The 21710-nt window shown below is 42.5% G+C and overlaps 1 protein-coding gene across 4 annotated transcripts in view; it reads right to left on the reverse strand.

Annotated features, from left to right (window-relative positions):
* LOC135553974 (junction plakoglobin-like) overlaps nucleotides 1-21710 on the reverse strand; it is a 76777-nt gene that overhangs the window by 32105 nt on the left and 22962 nt on the right. For 2 of the 4 annotated variants that reach the window (XM_064985950.1, XM_064985949.1), the window contains one exon: nucleotides 10627-10757. The exons of the other annotated variants lie outside the window; for them this stretch is intronic. The gene's annotated coding sequence lies outside the window, so the exon portion shown is untranslated. The remainder of the gene's footprint in view (nucleotides 1-10626; nucleotides 10758-21710) is intronic. 4 annotated transcript variants of the gene reach the window in all.

Raw genomic sequence — 21710 nt, forward strand, 5'->3', positions numbered from 1 at the left:
ATTCTTAAAATAAAGTGATGATCCTAACTGACCTAAAACAGGGAATTTGTTACTAGGATTAAATGTCAGGAATTGTGAAAAACTGAGTTTAAATGTGTGTGTAAACTTGTGTGTGTAAAAGGTGTATGTAAACTTCCGACTTCAACTGTATGTGCATCTGATACTAATCTTGTTCGAAGCGAGATATCTAAAACTCATTATGCTAGCCTGCATATAAGCCACATTTTCTCCATTCCGAATGAGAAATTGCTAACAAATGATGACAGATACACTCTCTTTAACTGAACTTAAACTGACTGGAAGGCAGACGGAGAACAAAACAAATGAGCAAAGCGTAACTGCTTTTCTCCAGGCATGGAAAACGGCTCATACATTTCATCATCACCCCCATCATGACGTAATGAAGTGTTCCGTGTGACTGACAGGTAGATGAAAGACCTCCAGTTTCCACACCAACCACACAATCACCCATAGAGCCAATGAGTGAGGACCTCGATCCGCACCCACAGTAAGAGATAATTCAGCTTGTCTGTCTGACACAAAATGGCAGGGTGACATGAAAGCAGAAGCATAACTGGTAAAAAGCAGATTTGGACATTTGGACTGTCACAACAGGCTTTCAGAGAGCCATTTTCTCAGGTTTACCGTTCGATGTTCAGCGGCACCTCGAGAGCAAAAAAACCTGAATGTTAGTTCTCGATATAAAACATTCAGAAACCTCCACTAAGACAAACTGACAATTCTCTTTAGCACAAGGGTGTTTTTGACAGAAGCCGTCATTCTTAAGTTTGTTTCTGCAATCTCTACGGACACGCCTCTTTCTCACAACCTCTTTTTCCTATCTCTCTTTCAATCCATCCCTCATGTTCTCTCTCCAAGGACACCTAATCTCTTTGATCACTTTCAGCCACACCATTAAACTCTCTAGGTTGTATTTTCTCAATCGTTCCTTCAAACCCTCTATTACAAAAAAACTTTTCCTTCAAATGTTTTTTCCAAACCTCTGTTCCTCTCTAGTCTCTCTCTCTCTCTCTCTCCCTCTTTCATTCTCCATTTACTCTGGAGAAGATAAAAAACAACTCCACCATTCTCTCACTGTCGCTGGGACACACACAAGGCTTCTGGGAAATAGCTTTTTTAATTGTTGTTGTTATGATGCCACAGAGCCTGTTTTCCACCAAGTCATTAATCAAACTGGCCATGGAGTGTCTCATGTCGATGCATGCACACACGCACACACACACACACACGCACACACACACACACACACACACGCACACACACGCACGCCCCAAGAGCTAGTTGGTCTAGCCAACGGTGGCCAGGGATGATATTGAGTTCATTAAAAAGCACTTAAAAACACTGGTGGAATTCAAAATGGCTTTTTACAGAACTGCCTTGACATAATTAAATAATACACGGTTAATATATTACTCTTAGATGAACCTTCTTCATTAATGTTCATTCAGTTTATCTGAAGGCTTTGGTTTGGTTCAAAGGGCAAAAACCTCCTCTTTTAACCCTGCTCTCTGATTTAGAAAGAGAAGGATATTTTTTTATTTCCTTTCACATTAGAATATAAGTGTGATACTATTTAAAGTAGGCTATACACACGTACTGCTGGGTTTAATCTTGATCTGTTGCTTTGAAGAGTATTAAATGTGTGTGTGTGTGTGTCTGTGTGTACGTGTGAATCCTCATAGGTCAAGGACAGAAATAACCAGGGCAGGAAAGAGCAGAAGAGAGGAAATTCCTGTTTTCTGTCCATTGTCCCAGTGAAGGTCATGATTATATTCACGTAATCTCTTTTTCACTTTCCTTTTCTCTATATCCCATTCTTTCTTTCACCTTTATAAGTCCCCTGCTTGCTTTCTCAATAATTCTTGGCTTCTCTCCTTGTATGTTTCTACTTCTCTCTTGTATTCATCTCACATATCAATTTCTCTCTTTCTCTCTTTCACTCACACACACATCAAGGCTGCTGTTGCCAAGGCTCTCAGGCGCAGGAAGGATGTTTTTGGACGGCGCACAGCTGAACAATGATACACCAGCAGATCTGCCTTCTTCCATCTGACCTCACGGGCCTGTGCAGGTTTGGCTGTCTGCGTTTGTGTGTTTTCGTTTGTAAGCCGCAGGTCAACAGATTGTGTGCGATGGGTTTGTATGTGTGTAAAGACGTATTGATTTTCATGACAGACAAATATATTGGTGACTGACTCACGGGTCCTTGGTACTTATACTTCACTGTGGATCAAAATGTGTGTGGGTAAGTGACAGTGAGTGGGTGTGTGTGTGTGGGTGCAGACAAGGTCAACGGTCACCCCGTCTCTCCATGACTGACTCATCTCCGGGATCTGATAATGAGATGACAGTCTCTCTCTCTCTAACTCTCTAATCGCTATACACACCGGGCCATGCAAATGAAAGCAGCGGCCGTTTATTTGGCATCACAGTCGGCTGCAGACACGCCACGTTTGCCAAATTCCTGGAGTGGATCTGATGACACCGTCACTCCCCCCGCCGGTTGCCCTCCAATTACAAACCCAGACAGTGTTCCCAACTTTCCTTCCCCCCCGATACCTGTGCTACTGATCTCAGACCTTTGAAAAGCTACTGCTGTTGCTGTTGTTAATTCTATTTCTACGTTGTTGTTCCCCAGGGCAAGCCCTACGCTTTTGGGGCCTTAAGTGAACAATTGTTGCCCCCATCCCCTCCACCTTGCAGGAAATCATTTTAGTGGCCCAACTCTTGACAGTGCCGTGACAAAAATGTTTTAGAGTTCATTCCCTGCAATTCTACACATTTTGCCACGACTTTAAGCCATGTTATGCTATCTGAGAGAGAGTGACAAATCAAATGAATGGGGGCCCCCTGGAGGTCAGGGCTCCTGGGCACGTGCCCTACATGACCAGTCGATAATTGAGACCACGATTAGTACACGTTTAGATAGCTGTCTAGACTAACTTACCAATCCAAAAAATCTTAGCTGACATGGGCAAATTGAGTGACTATCAGTGACTGACATTACAAGAGATAAACTGTTTATGCACAACCAAATTTATAAACTGCACCTTGTGTATTCTACTATTCTAAATCTCAAAAGTAAGTTGAGACCATGACTGTGTTCCCCTCCCCCCAAAAAAGTGTGGGAACCTAAGCGGTCGCTTATGCCACTTATGCCTCGGGATGGCCTTTGTTGTTCCCTCCACAATGCTCTCCCACTGTTCCTAGACCTGTGAAAAGGTGCTGCTGCTGCTGTTATTCTAAGCTCACTGACACTCTCCCACTGTTCTCAGACCTTTGCAAAGGTGCTAGTGCTGTTCCTGTTGTTGTGCCCTTCCAGTTGCTCTATTCACCCACTGTTCCTAGACCTGTGAGGAGCTGACTGCATGTTAAGTAGTGATCCCTTGTTTGGTGACTGACAGTAACATTTTGTACTTTGATAGGTCAGGTTGACCTAGGTATTCCAGTGGCGACACAACCACCACACTGAGCTCCAGAGAAACCATCTCACTCAGCTGCAAATGAGTTTGGAGAGTGGGCGCTGTGCAGAGTTCTGCTTTTGTCCTCCCAACCTAAATAATTCAGGTGTTTACAACACCCTTCTGTCACCATCACCCTGACAGCAGCTCAAATGTCACTTAAAGGGATAGATCAGGTCAAATTTATATTTGATTCAAATTACCCTTACCTGAGTTGTCTGAAGGCCATGCTGACAGAATCCACAAGAATCCATTAGTTACTTCTGCCACGGCGGCGAGTTAGCAACCTTGTGTATTCTAGAGAAACCATCACACTGAGCTCCAGAGAAACCATCACACGGAGCTGCAAATTAGTTTGGAGCGTGGATGCTGTGCAGAGTTCTGCTTTTGTCCTTCCAACTTCGTCAAAATTCATGAATGTAAACAGCCAAAATTATGTTAGCAAATGCTGCACTACAAGCCCAAACTTCTTCAAAAACACTTAAAACAACTATTTTTGCAGTATTAAGCGAATATTCCAATGCTCTGATAGTTCAATTAAGCCACTGTTGAGTTTGTTCACAGCTCTGGTAATCAATCTGTGAGTGCCCAATGGAATACAATAAAACTTTATTGTACATTTTACAGCATAGAACAGAAAAATATGTGGCGGTACGACTACATGAATACAAAGTTCCAGATTAAAGTGTAAAATGTTGGTCCCATGTTTCATGAGCTGAAATAAAAGATCCCAGAAATGTTCCATATGCACAACAAGCTTTTTTCTCTCACATTTTGTGCACAAATTTGTTGACATCCCTGTTAGTGAGCATGTCTCCATTGCCTAGATAATCCATCCACCTGACAGATGTGGCATACCAAGAAGCTGATTGAACAGCATGACCATTACACAGGTGCACCTTGTGTTGGGGACAATAAAAGTCATTTCTCGACCATTAGCTGCCTCTAACGTCGTTTTAGAGAATTTGGCAGAACGTCCAACCGACCTCACAATCGCAGACCACGCCAGCCCAGGAACTCCTAATATGCTAACTCCTGGCTGTGGCCTGACACCAGGGGCTTCAGACACAACTCAAGGTAAGGGTAATTCGACCCATATATAGATTTGGCCTGACATATGCTTTTAAATGCATCTATAGAAGTCTAGGGCTATGTTTACACGTGACATTTACAGTGCATTCAGAAAGTATTTAGACCCATTGACTTTTTCCACAATTTGTTACGTTACTGCCTTATTCTAAGATGGATTCAATAAAAAATGTTCCTCATCAATCTACACACCTAACATTTATTTGCACATTTAGAAAGAAAAAGATATCACATTACATAAGAATGCAGACCCTTTACTCAATACTTTGTTGAAGCATCTTTGGCAACAATTAACAGCATCAAATCTGATGCTACACGCTTGGCACACCTGTATTTGGGGAGTTTCTCCCATTCTTCTCTGCAGATCCTCTCAAGCTCTTTCAGGTTGGATGGGGAGCGTCGCTGCACAGCTATTTTCAGGTCTCTCCAGAGATTTTTGATCGGGTTCAAGTCCGGGCTCTGGCTGGGTCACTCAAGGACATTCAGAGACTTGTCCAGAAGTCAGTCCTGTGCTGTCTTGGCTGTGTGCTTAGGGTAGATGTCCTGTTGGAATGTGAACCTTCAACCCAGTCTGAGGTTCTGAGCGCTCTGGAGCAGTTTTTCATCAAGGATCTCTCTGTACTCTGCTCCGTTCATCTTTCTCTCGATTCTGACTAGTCTCCCAGTCCCTGCCGATGAAAACATCCCCAAGGCATGATGCTGCCCCCACCTTGCTTCACCGTAGGGATGGTGCCAGGTTTCCTCCAGACGTGACGCTTGGCATTCTGGCCAAAGAGTTTAATCTTGAATTCATCGAACCAGACAATCTTGCTTCTCACCACCCTGACCAAGGCCCTTCTCCACAGTTTGCTCAGTTTCGCCGGGCGGCCAGGTCTAGGAAGAGTCTGTGGTTCCAAATTTCTTCCAGTTAAGGATGATGGAGGCCACTGTGTTCTTGGGGGACATTCAGTGCTGCAGAAATGTTTTGGTACCCTTCCCCAGATCTATGCCTAGACACAATCCTGTCTCTGAGCTCTACGGACAATTCCTTCGACCTCATAGCTTGGTTTTGCTCTGACGTTTGTGCAGAAATTCTTCGGTTGTGCAAACCTATAGTTTTATCAGTTGCCCGGGTGGCTGGTCTCAGATGATCTCGCAGGTGAAAAAGCTGGGTGTGGAGGTCCTGGGCTGGCGTGGCTACACGTGGTTGTGAGACCGGTTGGACCTACTGCCAAATTCTCTAAAACGACGTTGAAGGCGGTTTATGGCAGAGAAATTAACATCAAATTATCTGGCAACAGCTCTTGTGGACATTCCTGCAGTCAGCAAGCCAATTGCATGCTCCCTCAAAAATGTGGACATCTGTAGCATTCTGTTGTGTGACAAAATTTGTTGACAAATGTTTGAGTGGCCAGCACAAGGTAATGCTCATGCTGCTTAATCCGCTTCTTGATATACCACACCTGTCAGGTGGATGGATTATCTTGGCAAAGGATGCTCACCAACAGGGATGTAAACAAATTTGTGCACAAAATTTGAGAGAAATAAGCTTTTTGTGCGCATGGAACATTTCTGGGATCTTTTATTTCAGCTCATGAAACATGGGACCAACACCTTAAATGTTGCATTGATATTTTTGTTCAGTATAGTTTACAAACTTTGAGAAGAATCAAATATTCTTCAAAAAAAATAACGTGGTAGAACATTTATTTTGAGTGGTGATTTTCTGCATTTATCAAAGTGCCATCACGTAGCCTGATTTCAGATGTATCCAGGTAAACAGGATTATTAGGAATATAATTCTTCTTGCAAAGCATGTAAACATTTTAAACAAACTATTCTATTAATCTGACTATCCACAATACTCACATTATTGTGTGCATGTAACCGTACTCAGAGAAGATATAATTTATAAAGGAAAGATATATACTAGACGTCTTTTATATGTAAAGCCTTTACAAGCAATATCTTCACTTGCTCCCTCACATTTTTTTCCACATATTATAGAGGCAACTGTATGCTTTCCTTTTCTGACTTTACAGAAAATTAACCACCTCTTTCTTTCTTTGCCCCAACCGCCATTTCTCTGTTCCCTCTCTCTCCCCATCCAACCAGATTCCAACCAAATCGTTTGTGTTTGCACAATTGTTGCTATACGACTTGAAAAAAGGGCTATAATGGATTTGGATATAAAGAATTACTGGATTTTCCCCCTACAACATCATTACAACAACATTTTGTTGTTGTTTTCGCATTTCAGCGACAACAGAGAGTTACACATGGGATAAACACACGTACAGTCAATAACACAATATAAAAATATATGTACATTGTGTGCAAATGCAGTTAGATTAGGGAGGTAAGGCAATAAATAGGCCACAGAGGCAAAATAATTACAATTTAGCATTAACACTGGAGTGATAGATGTGCAGATGATGATGTACAAGTAGAGATACTGGGGTGCAAAAGAGCAAAAAATAAATAAATAACAATATGGGGATGAGGTAGTTGGGTGTGCTATTTACAGATGGGCAGTGTACAGGTACAGTGAACGGTAAGCTGCTCTGACAGCTGATGCTTAAAGTTAGAGAGGGAGATGTAAGTTTCAGTCATTGGCAGCAGAGAACTGGAAATGGTGTGTGCACTTGTATAGGTAGGCTAGATCTGTAGGAATATTTCGAAATGATCATTCCAAGTAATTTAGGATTTTTAATAATGTTCTCAACTGGCCTACCTGATTAAATAAAGGTTAAATAAGAAACAATATTTAAAAAATGTGTCTAGCTGAATCACCTCATCCTCTGCAAGTGGCTACACTCAGTAGTTAACAAACTCCATAGGGTAGATGATCTAATATGACTAATCATCAATCAATACAGACTGATCATTGGAGGATGGCGGGTGATCATTAACTGAAATGATGTCACTAATGTACTTATTGAGATCGATGAGGTGATTAAACATGGTGCACTCACAGAATATGATAGGAGAATATTGGGAATTAGTAGATGTCATGTTTCCATGTGAACGAGCGCAGCATGGACTCGCATTCAAACTCAGAGGTAACAGCAGGGTTTAGGCTAATTTGTGCCATAGCTCAGCTCTATGCAGTATATTTTTAAAGCTCAGCCAAGGGCCAGGTGTCATAAGAAAGTTTCCAAGTGAGTCGCGGAGTGTGAGAAATGATTTGAGCACAACAAAAAACTTCCCTGCTAGTGGTGAACTTTCTATGGATTTCAAAGGAATTATGGTCTATTGTATTGGACCAACTAACCAAGACATTATAGCCAGGACCTTTTGCTCTCACTTTTATTCAGTTTGTTCAAAAGAACTGCCCTTCACACAAGCACGATCAAGGTGATGAGTTTGGTTTGTTCAAAGGAGCTTTAGGAATACCTTTCTGTAATAATGAGTTGGCCTAAGAACTTAGTGTGCAACAAACTACAAAGCGGGCCAAATGTGAGAAACAGAATAAATAAAGTGGACCAAAAGGTCAATTATTTCTTCCCAGTTTACAGAGCCTTTGTTCCAGTAAGAGTAGTAGCGTTGCCTCACATGACTGGCTAATTATCTCATATCTGCCACATAAATGGGCTCAGCTCACAAGGAACCCGAGCACAAGGGGGATGAGGATACAGGTCAAAGAAGAGACCCGAAAACTGCCTTTTCGGGTTCACAAAAGGACATGCCTAACCTCACATGCCCCCAAAGAGGAACGACTTATTTTCTATCCCTTTCTCCTAATCTTAAATTGCACTGGCAAGTGCTGTGACCCGCAGAGATAAGGTAAAGAGACACCAACCCGGCCAAACGTTTGAAGGCCAGGTAACAAATGGATCCTGTCACGACAGTGTCATGAATTAATTAGTTGGCCATTTTTCAGAATGCACCCAGTTCCAGTTCCCAGCCAGACTCATCCACTAGACCGAGGGAACATCAAGAGGAGACTTTTTAATGAAGTGTGAAAAACTATTTCCGACTTTTTGTCAAGAATCGTAATGTTCCCCCAATGGGCTACTTAACGTTGGCAAAAAAAAACAAAAACAACTGCAGCTTTCTGTTCTAAAGACTTCAAAAGGTCCTGAAACTGGTGGCTCAATTCAAAGCTACCAGGCAGACAGACAGACAGTCTGGCTTTAAGCAGTTGAGCGATGCATCCCGCAACTTCAAACAGCCACCAAAGATTTGAGAAAAACAGAGCTACAGGGTGATTATCGAAAGTGAAAAATCCTATTATCATCCACTTCTGAAAACAGTCATGAAATGACGGCTGGCGTCAATTCAGCAGCGGTATTAGAATCTAAATTTAGACTATAAAAATCATTGGAAATCGGGATGCATTTTTTTTGTGTGAGATGGCTGCACCTTTGATGTCAACCTGGAAGCCTTGTCGGCTAATGAGGTGTGGGAAGGGGATGCTGAAAGAAAAGACCTCTACTTATCTCCTGTCTGTATCCCAGCACAGCAGTTTCAGTACAACAGGATAACCAAGTCAGCCATGCACGCGCACACACACACACACACACACACACACACGCACGCACGCGCACACACACACACACACGCACACGCACACGCACACACACACACGTCTCTGTGGGGAATGAAAGCCTTTTCATCTTCAGTCTTCAGTAATCCGCTGCTATTAGCAGTGCTGAGAGCGAGGGAGGGAGTCGCGTAGCGGCCCTGGGATGACGGATATGTGCCAGCATGGCGGTGACTGGTGATCCTGAGAGGCAAGCTGAGGCGGCAAATAGAACAATCCCTCTCATCTCGACAAGCTCTGCACATGGGACACGGAGAGGGAATTAATCCCTAGGAAGCTCGCTAATTAACGAATGCAAAACGTATTTGAGCCTAACGAGACTTCCACCATCATTGCCTTATCAACGCCTCCCTCGCTCGTTATGAGTCTGCAAGCTAAGCTAATCATAGTTTTGAGAAATACTCTACATGAGGGTGCTGAGAATCAGAGTATGGAAGAATGGATACTGAACGATAGCCTGTGTTTGGTTTGCTAAACTGCCGTTGGACAAGCAGTTATGGAAACGAAATGAGGTACACTCAACAGTAGCAAATTAAAGAGGGATAAACCTGCGCAACTGTGCGAAACATAAAATGCAAATTAAAGAGCATGAAAACTCGAAGGAGTTGATGCCCAGTTTGTGGAATATATTCAGCCAATTATGCTTTTCAAAACACTAGCCTCCAACTGTACTGTCTGTTCAGCCAAGGCCAAAGCTATGGTCCACTGAAACAAGTTTATTGCGAAAAATGAAACCTTGAAAGTCGGCTACAGGAATAAAATAAACACATCCGTCAATAACTTCACCCGAGTAGAATGCTGAGTGGGAGAGTGTTGTTGGAGAGGAAATGGATTTCATGTTTCATGTTCAGTGGCGATTTTAGCATGTAAATCTTGGTGGGGCAAACCTCCACACTATAACGGTGACAAACGGTGCCCACAAACTGTCAGGGCCTATATAAATCTGTCCCTACAGCAGAGTCCCAACAGTAGTCCCAACACCTTACCACTGCTACAACTGGCTATCAGTGGAGCCTTGTCTGGCAGCGAAACAGTTAATTCAGCCTCATTTAATTAGAAACACAGAGCTGATATGACTGACTTGCTTAAACAAATGTGGTTTCTACTGACAATTGAGATGCACAAACTATGGCATAAGAGGACGATTTTGATTAAGACATTAATAAGCGAGCTAGGATGGAGTCAATAACTATAACTAACGATTTTGAAATGTACAGAGACAGAATTCAGAACATGGGCCGTTCTTACATTGTTCTCCCTGTACACCAAGTCAGAACCGTAGAATAAATAAATGGGGCATATAAGCAGACAATGAAAGCTCTTACAATATTTGATGATGACATTTCTCCCCAAAAATATTTAGGCCACATGTGCACCACCAAGTCAGAACAGTAGGCTAAGTTATTAGGGTGAGGCACATGGGCTACTACACAACATACACTTAGTATGACTTCCTTAGCTACAGTATACCTATCTCCCTGGCATATTACATAATTTATGCAGCAGCATACAATACATTTTCTGACTCACCTTGTTATGCTGTATTCACTTGAACAGGAAGGAGGCGCAGAGGTCCTTTGTTGGTAAATTTTGTCAACAAACTTTGTCATCAAAGTCTGGCATTCTCTGGATTTATGGTGCTTTCAAGACAACTGGGAACCCTGAAACAAACAGGTCAAATCATGATGACGGCAGTGATCTTCAGGTCGGAAAAAGAGGCCAGAGTTCCCGACATGGAATTCCCAGTTGGATGACCAACATATTTTTCCAGTCGGAGCTTGTTTTATTTTTCAGAGTTCCGAGTTGTCTTGAACTCACTGAAGTCTGAGATTTCCCAGTTTCAAGTTTCCAGTTGTTTTGAACGAGGCAGAGGTCATGGCCAATGTTGAATGTTTATCCTTTAAAGCTTGGTCCACACACCCACTCCACTGATTAGCAGTCTAATGATTGCTTTGCAATGCTTGCAATTAGCCACTGATTCCATCCAAACCCCTCATTGTTGAATTTGCAATTTCCAGATTGTTGTGTAATGTCTATGTCCAATGGCCGATGAGCACCAATACGTTTTATCTATAATTTATTTTCATAACTTCTCTTCATATGACAGAGATTGAAAAGGATTTTCCAGTAGATTGCCAATTTCATGATGATGACTGCTAGCTAAGATTTTGAAAGTATGATGTTGACATGATCAGTACAATCGGAGCTACGGTGAGACATAACACGATTTGACATCATTTTATCTGTGGCCAATGACCTTGAGCCTACTTGGATGGGCACTTCTAATGTAACTTTATGGCAGCACCAAAGGGGCATGAATTTTAGAGCTCTCCCTGTCGATTTTGCTGTGACGTAGTGTCCCCATGAGTAACAGAACTAGAGAACATTAGAAACCCCTACGCTCCGTATTTTCCGCTGGCTGCCCCACTACCACAGAAAGCACTGAGCTAGGCTGAAACATGTGCATTTTGGAGCTGCCTTCCTCAAGAAAACAAAAAAGAGACCATGTTTGTATGCAGCTTTATTAACACAAATATGTATTTTTTTACACTGTTTTGAAACTGATATATGACATGTAATAATGACAAAATAACATGCAAAACATTTTTTTTTTACTAAACAGGTGAGGGTCAAAAGAGGTGGGGCATCTCTCTAAATTTTCTTTCCCATCCTTGTCTCACTCACTCAATTGCGTTCTGACCGCTTCCTCTACACACATGTGCTGCTGAGTGCGCACAGACGCTCCCGTAAGCCTACAGAAATAAATGCCTATAAAAATGTATCTAACTGATGGGATACACAAGCTACATTCCTTGCCAAATGATGACAGTTTCATCACACATCACAAAATGACTGGTTGATTGAAGTAGGGAAATATGTGCTCCAACAATGAGCTGCAGTTTTGGAATAATTGCATCCCGTCTATTTTCCGTTTAGGCTACTTTTGTGAACTACAAGAGCCATTTAGAATTATTTTTAATTGTTTTATTTCACCTTTATTTAACCAGGTAGGCTAGTTGATAACAAGTTCTCATTTACAACTGTGACCTGGCCAAGATAAAGCAAAGCAGTGCGACACAAACAACAACACAGAGTTAAACAAGCGTACAGTCAATAACACAATATAAAAAAATCATGTTTATATACAGTGTGTGCAAATGGCATGAGGTGGTAAGGCAATAAATAGGCCATAGTAGTGAAGTAATTACAATTTTGCAAATTAATTGTTTAGCCTAGGCCATAAACCTTCTAAACATAGGTAGATTCCACACTGAAAATATGCAAAAACATTAGTTAGATAGTGTCTTTTCATCCGAATCATTGAGCTTAGGCCTACTCATCAAACAGATGTTGGGGCTGTAATTCATCCCCATGCAGTGTTCAATGTGGAAATATTCATACATTTGGAAAATTCCAAAGAACAGGCAGAATAAACTAAATTGAACGTCTGTATTAGAGGTCGACTGATTATGATTTTCAATGCCGATACTGTTACCGATCATTGGCGGACCAAAAAAAGCAGATACCGATTAATCGGCCGATTTCTATATATACACAGTTAAAGCCAAAAGTTTACAAACACTTAGGTTGGAGTCATTAAAACTCGTTTTTCAACCACTCCACAATTTTCTTGTTAACAAACTATAGTTTTGGCAAGTCGGTTAGGACATCTACTTTGTGCATGACAAGTCATTTTCCCAACAATTGTTTACAGACAGATTATTTCACTGTATCACAATTCCATTGGGTTAGAACTTTACATACACTAAGTTGAATGTGCATTTAAACAGCTTGGACAATTACAGAATATTATGTCATGACTTTAGAAGCTTCTGATAGGCTAATTGACATAATTTGAGTCAATTGGAGGTGTACCTGTGGATGTATTTCAAGGCCTACCTTCAAACTCAGTGCCTCTTTGCTTGACATCATGTGAAAATCAAAATAATTCAGCCAAGACCTCAGAAAAAAATTATAGACCTCCACAAGTCAGGTGGGAGCAATTTACTCCTTGGCAGCAATTTACAAACGCCTGAAGGTACCATGTTCATCTGTACAAACAATAGTACGCAAGTATAAATACCATAGGACCACGCAGCCGTCATACCACTCAGGAGACGCGTTCTGTCTCCTAGAGATGAACATACTTTGGTGCGAAAAGTGCAAATCAATCCCAGAACAACAGCAAAGGATCTTGTGAAGATGCTGGAGGAGACAGGTACAAAAGTTGACATCCACAGTAAAAATGACTCGTCTATCGACATAACCTGAAAGGCCGCTCAGCCAGGAAGAAGCCACTGCTCCAATATCGGCATCAAAAATCCAGACTACGGTTTGCAACTGCACATGGGGGCACAGATGGTACTTTTTGGAGAAATATCCTCTGGTCTGACGAAACAAAAATAGAACTGTCTGGCCATAATGACCATCGTTATGTTTGGAGGAAAAAGGGGGGGCTTGCAAGCCGAAGTTCACCATCCCAACCGTGGCAGCATCATGTTGTTGGGGTGCTTTGCTGCAGGAGGGACTGGTGCACTTCACAAAATAGATGGAATCATGAGGTAGGAAAATTATGTGGATATATTGAAGCAACATCAAGACATCAGTCAAGAAGTTAAAGCTTGGTCGCAAATGGGTCTTCCAAATGGACAATCACCCCAAGCATACTTCCAAAGTTGTGGCAAAATGGCTTAAGGACTATAAGTCAAGGTATTGGAGTGGCCATCACAAAGCCCTGACCTCAATCCTATAGAACATTTGTGGGCAGAACTGAAAAAGCGTGTGCAAGGATGCCTACAAACCTGACTCAGTTACACCAACTCTGTCAGGAGAAATGGGCCAAAATTCACTCAACTTATTGTGGGAAGCTTGTGAAAGGCTGCACGAAACGTTGGACCTAAGTCAAACAATTTAAAGGCAGTGCTACCAAATACTAATTGAGTGTATGTGGAATTCTGACCCACTGGGAATGTGATAAAAGAAATAAAAGCTGAAATAAATAATTCTCTTGTAACGGTCTTCTTGAGTTGAAGGAGAGGCGGACCAAAATGCAGCGTGGTTTCTATTCATGGTTCTTTAATAAAGAAAACGATACATGAATAGACTAACAAAACAATAAATGTGAGAAAATCTAAACAGCACTATCTGGTGTAAACACAGAGACAATAACAACCCCCCCCCCCATACCAAACAGGCTACCTAAATATGGTTCCCAATCAGAGACAATGACTAACACCTGCCTCTGATTGAGAACCATATCTGGCCAGACATAGAAATAGACAAACAAGACATCCAACATAGAATGCCCACTCAGATCACACCCTGACCAAACAAAACATAGAAACATACAAAGCAAACTATGGCCAGGGTGTGACATCTCTCTACTATTATTCTGGTATTTCACATTCTTAAAATAAAGTGGTGATCCTAACTGACCCAAGACAGGGAATTTTTACTATGATTAAACGTCAGCAATTGTGAAAAACTGAGTTTAAATGTATTTGGCTAAGGTGTATGTAAACTTCTGACTTCAACTGTATATTCGTAATATTGACAATTACAACAATACTGAATGAAGACTTTTATTTTAACTTAATATAATACATAAATACAATCAATTTAGTCTCAAATAATGAAACATGTTCAATTTGGTTTAAATAATGCAAAAACACAGTGGCGGAGAAGAAAGTACAAGTGCAATATTTGCCATGTAAAAAAGCTAACGTTTAAGTTCCTTGCTCAGAACATGAGAACATATGAAAGCTGGTGGTTCCTTTTAACATGAGTCTTAAATATTCCTAGCTAAGAAGTTTTAGGTTGTTGTCACGGCTTCCGCCGAAGTCGGCCCTTCTCCTTGTTTGGGTGGTGTTCAGCGGTCGACGTCACCGGCTTTCTAGTCACTACCGATCCTTGTTTCATTTTGTTTTGTCTTGTCTGTATTAAACCTCTGGTTTACATTTCTGTTCTGGCCGTGATTGTTGGTGTCTTTAGTGGTTGTTGATTGTGCTAGTGTGTATGTATGTTCCTATTTGGAATTTTTTCTTGACTTTTTGAGTAAACTCAGTTGTGTCCCGCGCCTGACTCCGCTACATCTCTGCACCCAATCGCTGACAGTTGTAGTTATTTTAGGAATTATAGGACTATTTCTCTCTATACCATTTGTATTTTATATACCTTTGACTATTGGATGTTCTTATAGGCACTATAGTATTGCCAGCCTAATCTCGGGAGTTGACAGGCTTGAAGTCATAAACAGCGCTGTGCTTCAAGCATTGAGAAGAGCTGCTGGCAAACGCAGGAAAGTGCTGTTTGAATGAATGCTTACGAGCGTGCTGCTGCCTACCACCGCTCAGTCAGACTGCTCTATCAAATATCAAATCATAGACTTAATTATAATATAATAAACACAGATAAATATGAGCCTTAGGTCATTAATTAATATGGTAAAATCCGGAAACTATAATTTCGAAAACAAAATGTTTATTCTTTCAGTGAAATACGGAACCGTTCCGTATTTTATCGAATGGGTGGCAACCCTAAGTCGAAATATTGCTGTTACATTGCACAACCTTCAATGTTATGTCATAATTATGTAAAAGTCTGGCAAATTAATTACGGTCTTTTTTTTTAGGAAGAAATGGTCTTCACACTGTTCACAACGAGCCAGGCGGCCCAAACTGCTGCATATACCCTGACTCTGCTGGCACTGAACGCAAGAGAAGCAACACAAAACCACTCTTTGAGAATAACTGTTCCAGACGCAAGATGCGCATCACTTCGCGCTGGCAACTTTTTTCCTTAAGAAACATATTATTCTGTTATATTACATCATGTTTTTCATATATAAAAATATAAAATAGGTGTGTCTTGACTGTGATAAGGGCTCGGGAAACAAGAGCGTCTTGTCTGCCAAATTAACAAAACAAGGCTATGCCATTGCACCGCCATAGGCTTCTACAAGCAAGCGCCACTGTTGAGGTTACTATATACTAGGGGGTGTCAGAGGAAGGCCCAAAAAATTGTCAAAAACTCCAGTCACCCCAAGTCATAGACTTTTCTCTCTGCTACCACACGGCAAGCGGTACCGGAGTGCCAAATGTAGGGCCGAAAGGCTCATTAACAGCTTCTACCCCCAAGCCATAAGAATGTTGAACAATTAATCAAATGGCCAGTCGGACTCGTTACATTGAGCCCCTTGTTTTTACACTGCTGTTACTCACTGTTTTTGATCTATGCATAGTCACTTTACAAATTACCTCAACTAACCCCGCACATTGACTCGGTACCGGTACCAGTTGATATTACGGTGTAAATAAATTAATCTTAAATGGCACTTGTTTTTTTATCAACTGAATAGTATACTGTATATGGGGCAATTTAGCAATTCAGCATATTTTTTTTCCAGTGCCGGCCTTGTGTTTTAAAAGTATAGATTTTTTCGTTTGAGTACCTGAGTACTCAAAAAATAAATAATGCGAGTACTCGAAAAGTAAAAAAATGTCAAATACCCATCGCTACATCAGACATCATTACCAATGTAAATACATTCATTTCAGAGTAAAAAAATGTCTAATAACCTTCACAGTGAGCAGTCAAAATGTTTTTGTTTGTTGTAGGTGGTCTTTATTACAGGCCGAATGGCATCCTACTGAATCCATAAGATCCTGAACGTGCCACCTGCAGATAAATCAATGGGAAGGCGCAAGGCAGGGATCAATAGTGCTTCTGCTTTCTCTCTGGTGGATGGAGGCTGTCAGCCCACAGAACATCAGGACATCTGACGGCAGGAATGGGGATCCCGGGAAACGATGAGAGAACGATGAAACGTAAACACGGGAGAGATCGAACCCCCTGCTAATATCCATGATGGATTCTGTGAGTGTCACGGTGGGGCGCTGTGGTGTGTGTTTGTGTGCACGAGATTAAGTGTGTGTGTGTGTGCGTGCATATGTGTACAGTGCACTGCGGTATGTCAACGTGCATATAATTGATATCCGGGGGGAGCAACACTTCCTGCATTTAAAGTTAACAAGGTAGGTTGAAGGTTGCGGAGGATGAGTCTAGCTGTCATTTCTACTGGATCAGATCAGGCAGGGGATGACATTTACAGCACCATACATATCCAATCCAATGTCTGACTGTCTGTTCATCTGGAAAAACACTTTAAATGGTTGAGGCACGATCGTGGTTTTTGACCAAGATGTGATTCTTTTGATTTACATACTGTAGCAGCTTCTGACAAACCTTGAATGCTTTCTGTCCCGACTGCATAGTGACCTTCTGGAGGTATCAGAGGCTCATGAAATATGAAATTGCTGCGTAAAACACGGAGAGAGAGAGTGAGGAGAGTCATGTATTATTGAATTACACAGAGGAGATATATCAGGAACATGTCTACAGCTGGTCACGAACCAACACTGTAAAGGTGTCAGTCTCGACATAGTGGAAATGGAATTTACACATGGCCACACATTCAATCTCAGACGTACTTCCCCATATGGGTCCCGGGAGAAGCGCACCCAAATCACAGGCTAACTAAAGCCAAATGATTTAGCCTACATATCCAGTCAAAGGTCCACGAAGATCGGAAACATTCTAGCGCTTCCCTCAGCTTTTGTGGCATATGTACAGTACTTTGTCACCGTGGTTACGATTCCTTCCTAGTTCCAGAGCGCTGTGGGAGCTGTTTTTGACGACAATGTCAGCTCCCACGCCGCACCTGCTCCGCCCTGCTCCCCCATGCGCTTGGTAATTATTTCGTAGGAAAGCAGCATTTCACCTTTTTCGCCAAAGCGATCAACATGGCAAAGCAGAGCCACTCCGCAACCAACTGTGATTAAATCAATAGAGAGGTAGAGGTAAATTAAATCCTGCTCCTATGTGTGCACTGCAGAGCTGAGCTGAAATGAAAACAGTGTTTGGGTTGGTAAAATGTATACGCGGTGCTCGCACACACACACACACACACACACACACACACACACACACACACACACACACACACACACACACACACACACACACACACACACACACCTCCTCTGTTCTACCTTCTTTCAGAGGTCAGTTCAGAGAGAAAACTAGTGAGCGAGGAAGACCATGACGAAGCCCAATCACTATCAAGTGTAACACTATTCTTGGGTCTCTGAATCGGTTTTTACGTCTAAGTCCATAAATGTTGACAAAGGGCTCTCTTATCGGATTTTTTTTGGTCGACATTGTAGTGGATCCATTGGACCTTGTTCCTGGATGTGATTTGCCAGTTCAATAGCTCATATCAAGTGCTCTTGGGAAGGTTGAGGGATGAAGGTTTCTCTATTGAGACCGAACGAGAGACAATAGAAATTAACCTTTATAGTGATTAAGCGCTCCCTTTCAAAAACGTCTCATTCAGAGGACCGTAAGCTGCACTATATGACATGTTAAACTCTCAAATCAATTTAAAGGTCTCTTCCCTTCTACTAAATGGTCAGTCATCTCAAAGACACACCAAACCGTAACATACATAATGATCGCATGTACTCCGTCTTGGACTGTAGCTTATTCTGTAATAGTCTCCTGAACAAAACAAATTTGTTGTCTAACTTATACAATACTATCCACATTGTCCTCTCATGCCTTCCTTCCAAATGGGCTGACACTGCAGCTGTGGTATGGTGTGTTGTTGTGTTAAAAGTAGAGAGGAAGGAATTTCCCTCTGTTCCTAACCGCCACCCACCCACCCTCTCTGCTCTGTCCCCTCTGTAGGATTTTAATGAAGCACAGAGTGAGTGGGAGGGGTGCTAACCTAACAACCATCATAAGTTCCAGTCTCTCTCTCTCTCTCTCTCTCTCTCTCTCTCTCTCTCTCTCTCTCTCCCTCTCTCTCTCTCTCTCAGTGCTATTAGCCTTATAGGATCTCTCACACATATGGATAGAGTGAGTCATTAGCCACTAGCAGCAAGTTCACTGACATAGTCTAATTGCAAGCAGTGTCTGCAGCTCCCACGCTAGTCCGTGTATGTGTATGTGTGTGTGTGCGTTTGTGTGTGTGTGTGTGTGTGTGTGTGTGCGCGCGCGCGTGTGTGTCTGCATCTATGTGTGTATCAGTCAATGCACTTGAGGATATGTCCGTGTGCGTTTACAAGCCAGTAAATGAGAACGAGGGAGAAGCGTGGTTTAAAGGCCCAGAAGGTTGGACTCAAAGCTGACGGAGGGGAACGATGAAAGCATCAGGTCTTCAGAGAGAGGAAGGCGGGGGGTTTGAGCTATCTTCACTCATCAGATCCCTTATCCGTTTTGGCATGCCTTCCTGTGCTATGAGTAAATGGGAAGAGATCCCCGAGCCGACGGAGGATGACTTTAAACAGTACGAGGGGGAGGGTTGTGTGTGGCTAGCTCACTGTAGGTTGATTAAAGCTGAGGAAATGAAAATGAAAAGCAGCGAGGGATGGACACAGACCGGAATCCAGGCCATTGTGGTACAGTGGATCCAATGCTAGATATACACTGTGGGTGGAACCACTAGGGCCGACCCTCACAGGTCAAGGTCAGTAGAGCAAAAGCCTGGACATGGCAGAAAGTGCCTCTAGCGGGTCAAAGGTCCCTGGTAGGAGAAACAGCAGTCTCAGCAGCACATGAAGGAAAAAAAAGAAAAAATGGACGAGGTTCGGGTTGAGAAAGCCAGGCTTCACAAGAGTAAATCAAAATGCTCCGTTGCATTTCCTCACTACAGTGCAGTGCCTGGAGGACTGTGGGGGGCCAGGGTGGGGGACAGGTTAAACCCTGGCCATGTCAGGGTGGGGGACAGGTTACGTCCTGGTAATGCCAGGGTGGGTGACAGGTTATGCCCTGGCCATGCCAGGGTGGGGGACAGGTTGCGTTCTGGCCATAACCACTGATAGCATCTCTATTTACTAATTTTATCAGCAAATTAGTGACAATTTACAGACATGTTTTATACCAGGTTTTCCCCACATCCTTCTCTCCACACAGGTTGTGAATACCCTTTATGGAAAACTAGGATACGAGAGTCCATTATGCAACAAGAAACATGGCTTACAAATATAATTTTGTTGGCAAAATTGCACGTAGCATGTGGCATGCCAAAATCAACACAGTCCTTTTAAACCAAGGTGAAAAGAGTTTCACTTCTGTGAACTCTTGTGGCGTGTTGACTTTCAATAGCAACGTAGAAAGGGGAAAAGAACATTGTGAGGAATGCTGTGTGGTGTGAGTTTCACAACCACCCTCCAACCAGGACTTTCAAGTTCCATCTCAAGTTCCATCTCAAGCGTTGTTTTGCTACTTCCCCCTGGTACCAACCACAGCCAGCCTCTTCTTTGATTGTGCGATATGAGGAGGCGAGCGTTTTACCCAGCAGATAACATCATTTTTGTAGCAGTACCCTTTATCCACGCGCCACACTCCACAATCTATCCAGTCCTCCTTCATACCAGAAAAAAAGCTCCAGGGACCGAGGCGAGGCGGCCAAATGTTTGTTTTCTCCCTCTCCAGGTTTCCCTTGAAGTGTTGTTTTTATTTCCCCCATTCAGTCCATTTTACCCACAGCCCCCTACCACAAGGGGTGGCAGATAGCCGAATGGTTAGAGCATTGGGCCCACCAATCAATGCCAGGCTCAGCAATGGCTAAGATGGGGACAGACTTTGAAATGAGTACAGGAGGAGAGAGAGAAACGAAGGATCGAGAAAAAAAACTGTGCTGGCTCCTGGTGAGCGGGGCGGATTTGTGGCGATTACACACTAGGCGTTAAATAAATCAGCCGAGCGCCTAAATGGCTCACTTTGAAACTGTGCCCATGGGATGGAGAGCTGAGCCCGACCACAGAGACCTCAGAGACAGAAAATGAAAGATGAGGGGAGTGAGAGAAAGCGAGAAAGAAAGGGTGCATGAATTGGACAAAGAAGCAGAAAAATATACAGAGAAGATTGAACAGAAATAATAAACTAGAGGGGAAAAGAAAGAGGGATGGAATTGGAGCGATGAGAATAGAGAGGAAAGAGTGACTGAAAGAGAGTGAGGGTGACTGAGGAAGACAGAAATAGTGGAGGGAGGCGGAGGGCTAAAGCCTATGTTTACAGGCAACATTTATCCAATTTTCTATATCGGATGGATATAGAATTTACTTTCCCTCTGTTTGAAGGGAGCAGAGAAAATCCCCCAAATTCCCTTTAGAGCTTGTCTGGAAAATAATATAACATTCAACAGGAGAAAACATTTGTAGATACTAGCCTGCCTTGCCAGAAGAAAATGGATTTCAAAGATCAGACAGAGAGAGAGAGAGAGAGAGAGAGAGAGAGAGAGAGAGAGAGAGAGAGAGAGAGAGAGAGAGAGAGAGAGGCCTCCAAAAATGTGTCTCAGCTGCTGAACTGCACAACAGAATTCATCAAGCAACTTGTTATTGCCTAAACTCATAGTTCTTCCAATAAAAGATTTTGGTTTGTTTTCTAAATGAACCCGCTTGTTTTGCTAACAGTGACTATTTAGCCCCTCATCTGCTGGTGTGTGACGCCAAGAGGACATTATGCTGTCACTGCACTGGGTGAAAACCCAGCCAGCTTCTCAGCTTTGCATACTGAAGCACTGCAGGATGTCGTAGCAATGCAGCCAATTC

The sequence above is a fragment of the Oncorhynchus masou genome, chromosome 14 (assembly GCF_036934945.1).
Source record: "Oncorhynchus masou masou isolate Uvic2021 chromosome 14, UVic_Omas_1.1, whole genome shotgun sequence".
Lineage (NCBI taxonomy): Eukaryota > Metazoa > Chordata > Actinopteri > Salmoniformes > Salmonidae > Oncorhynchus > Oncorhynchus masou.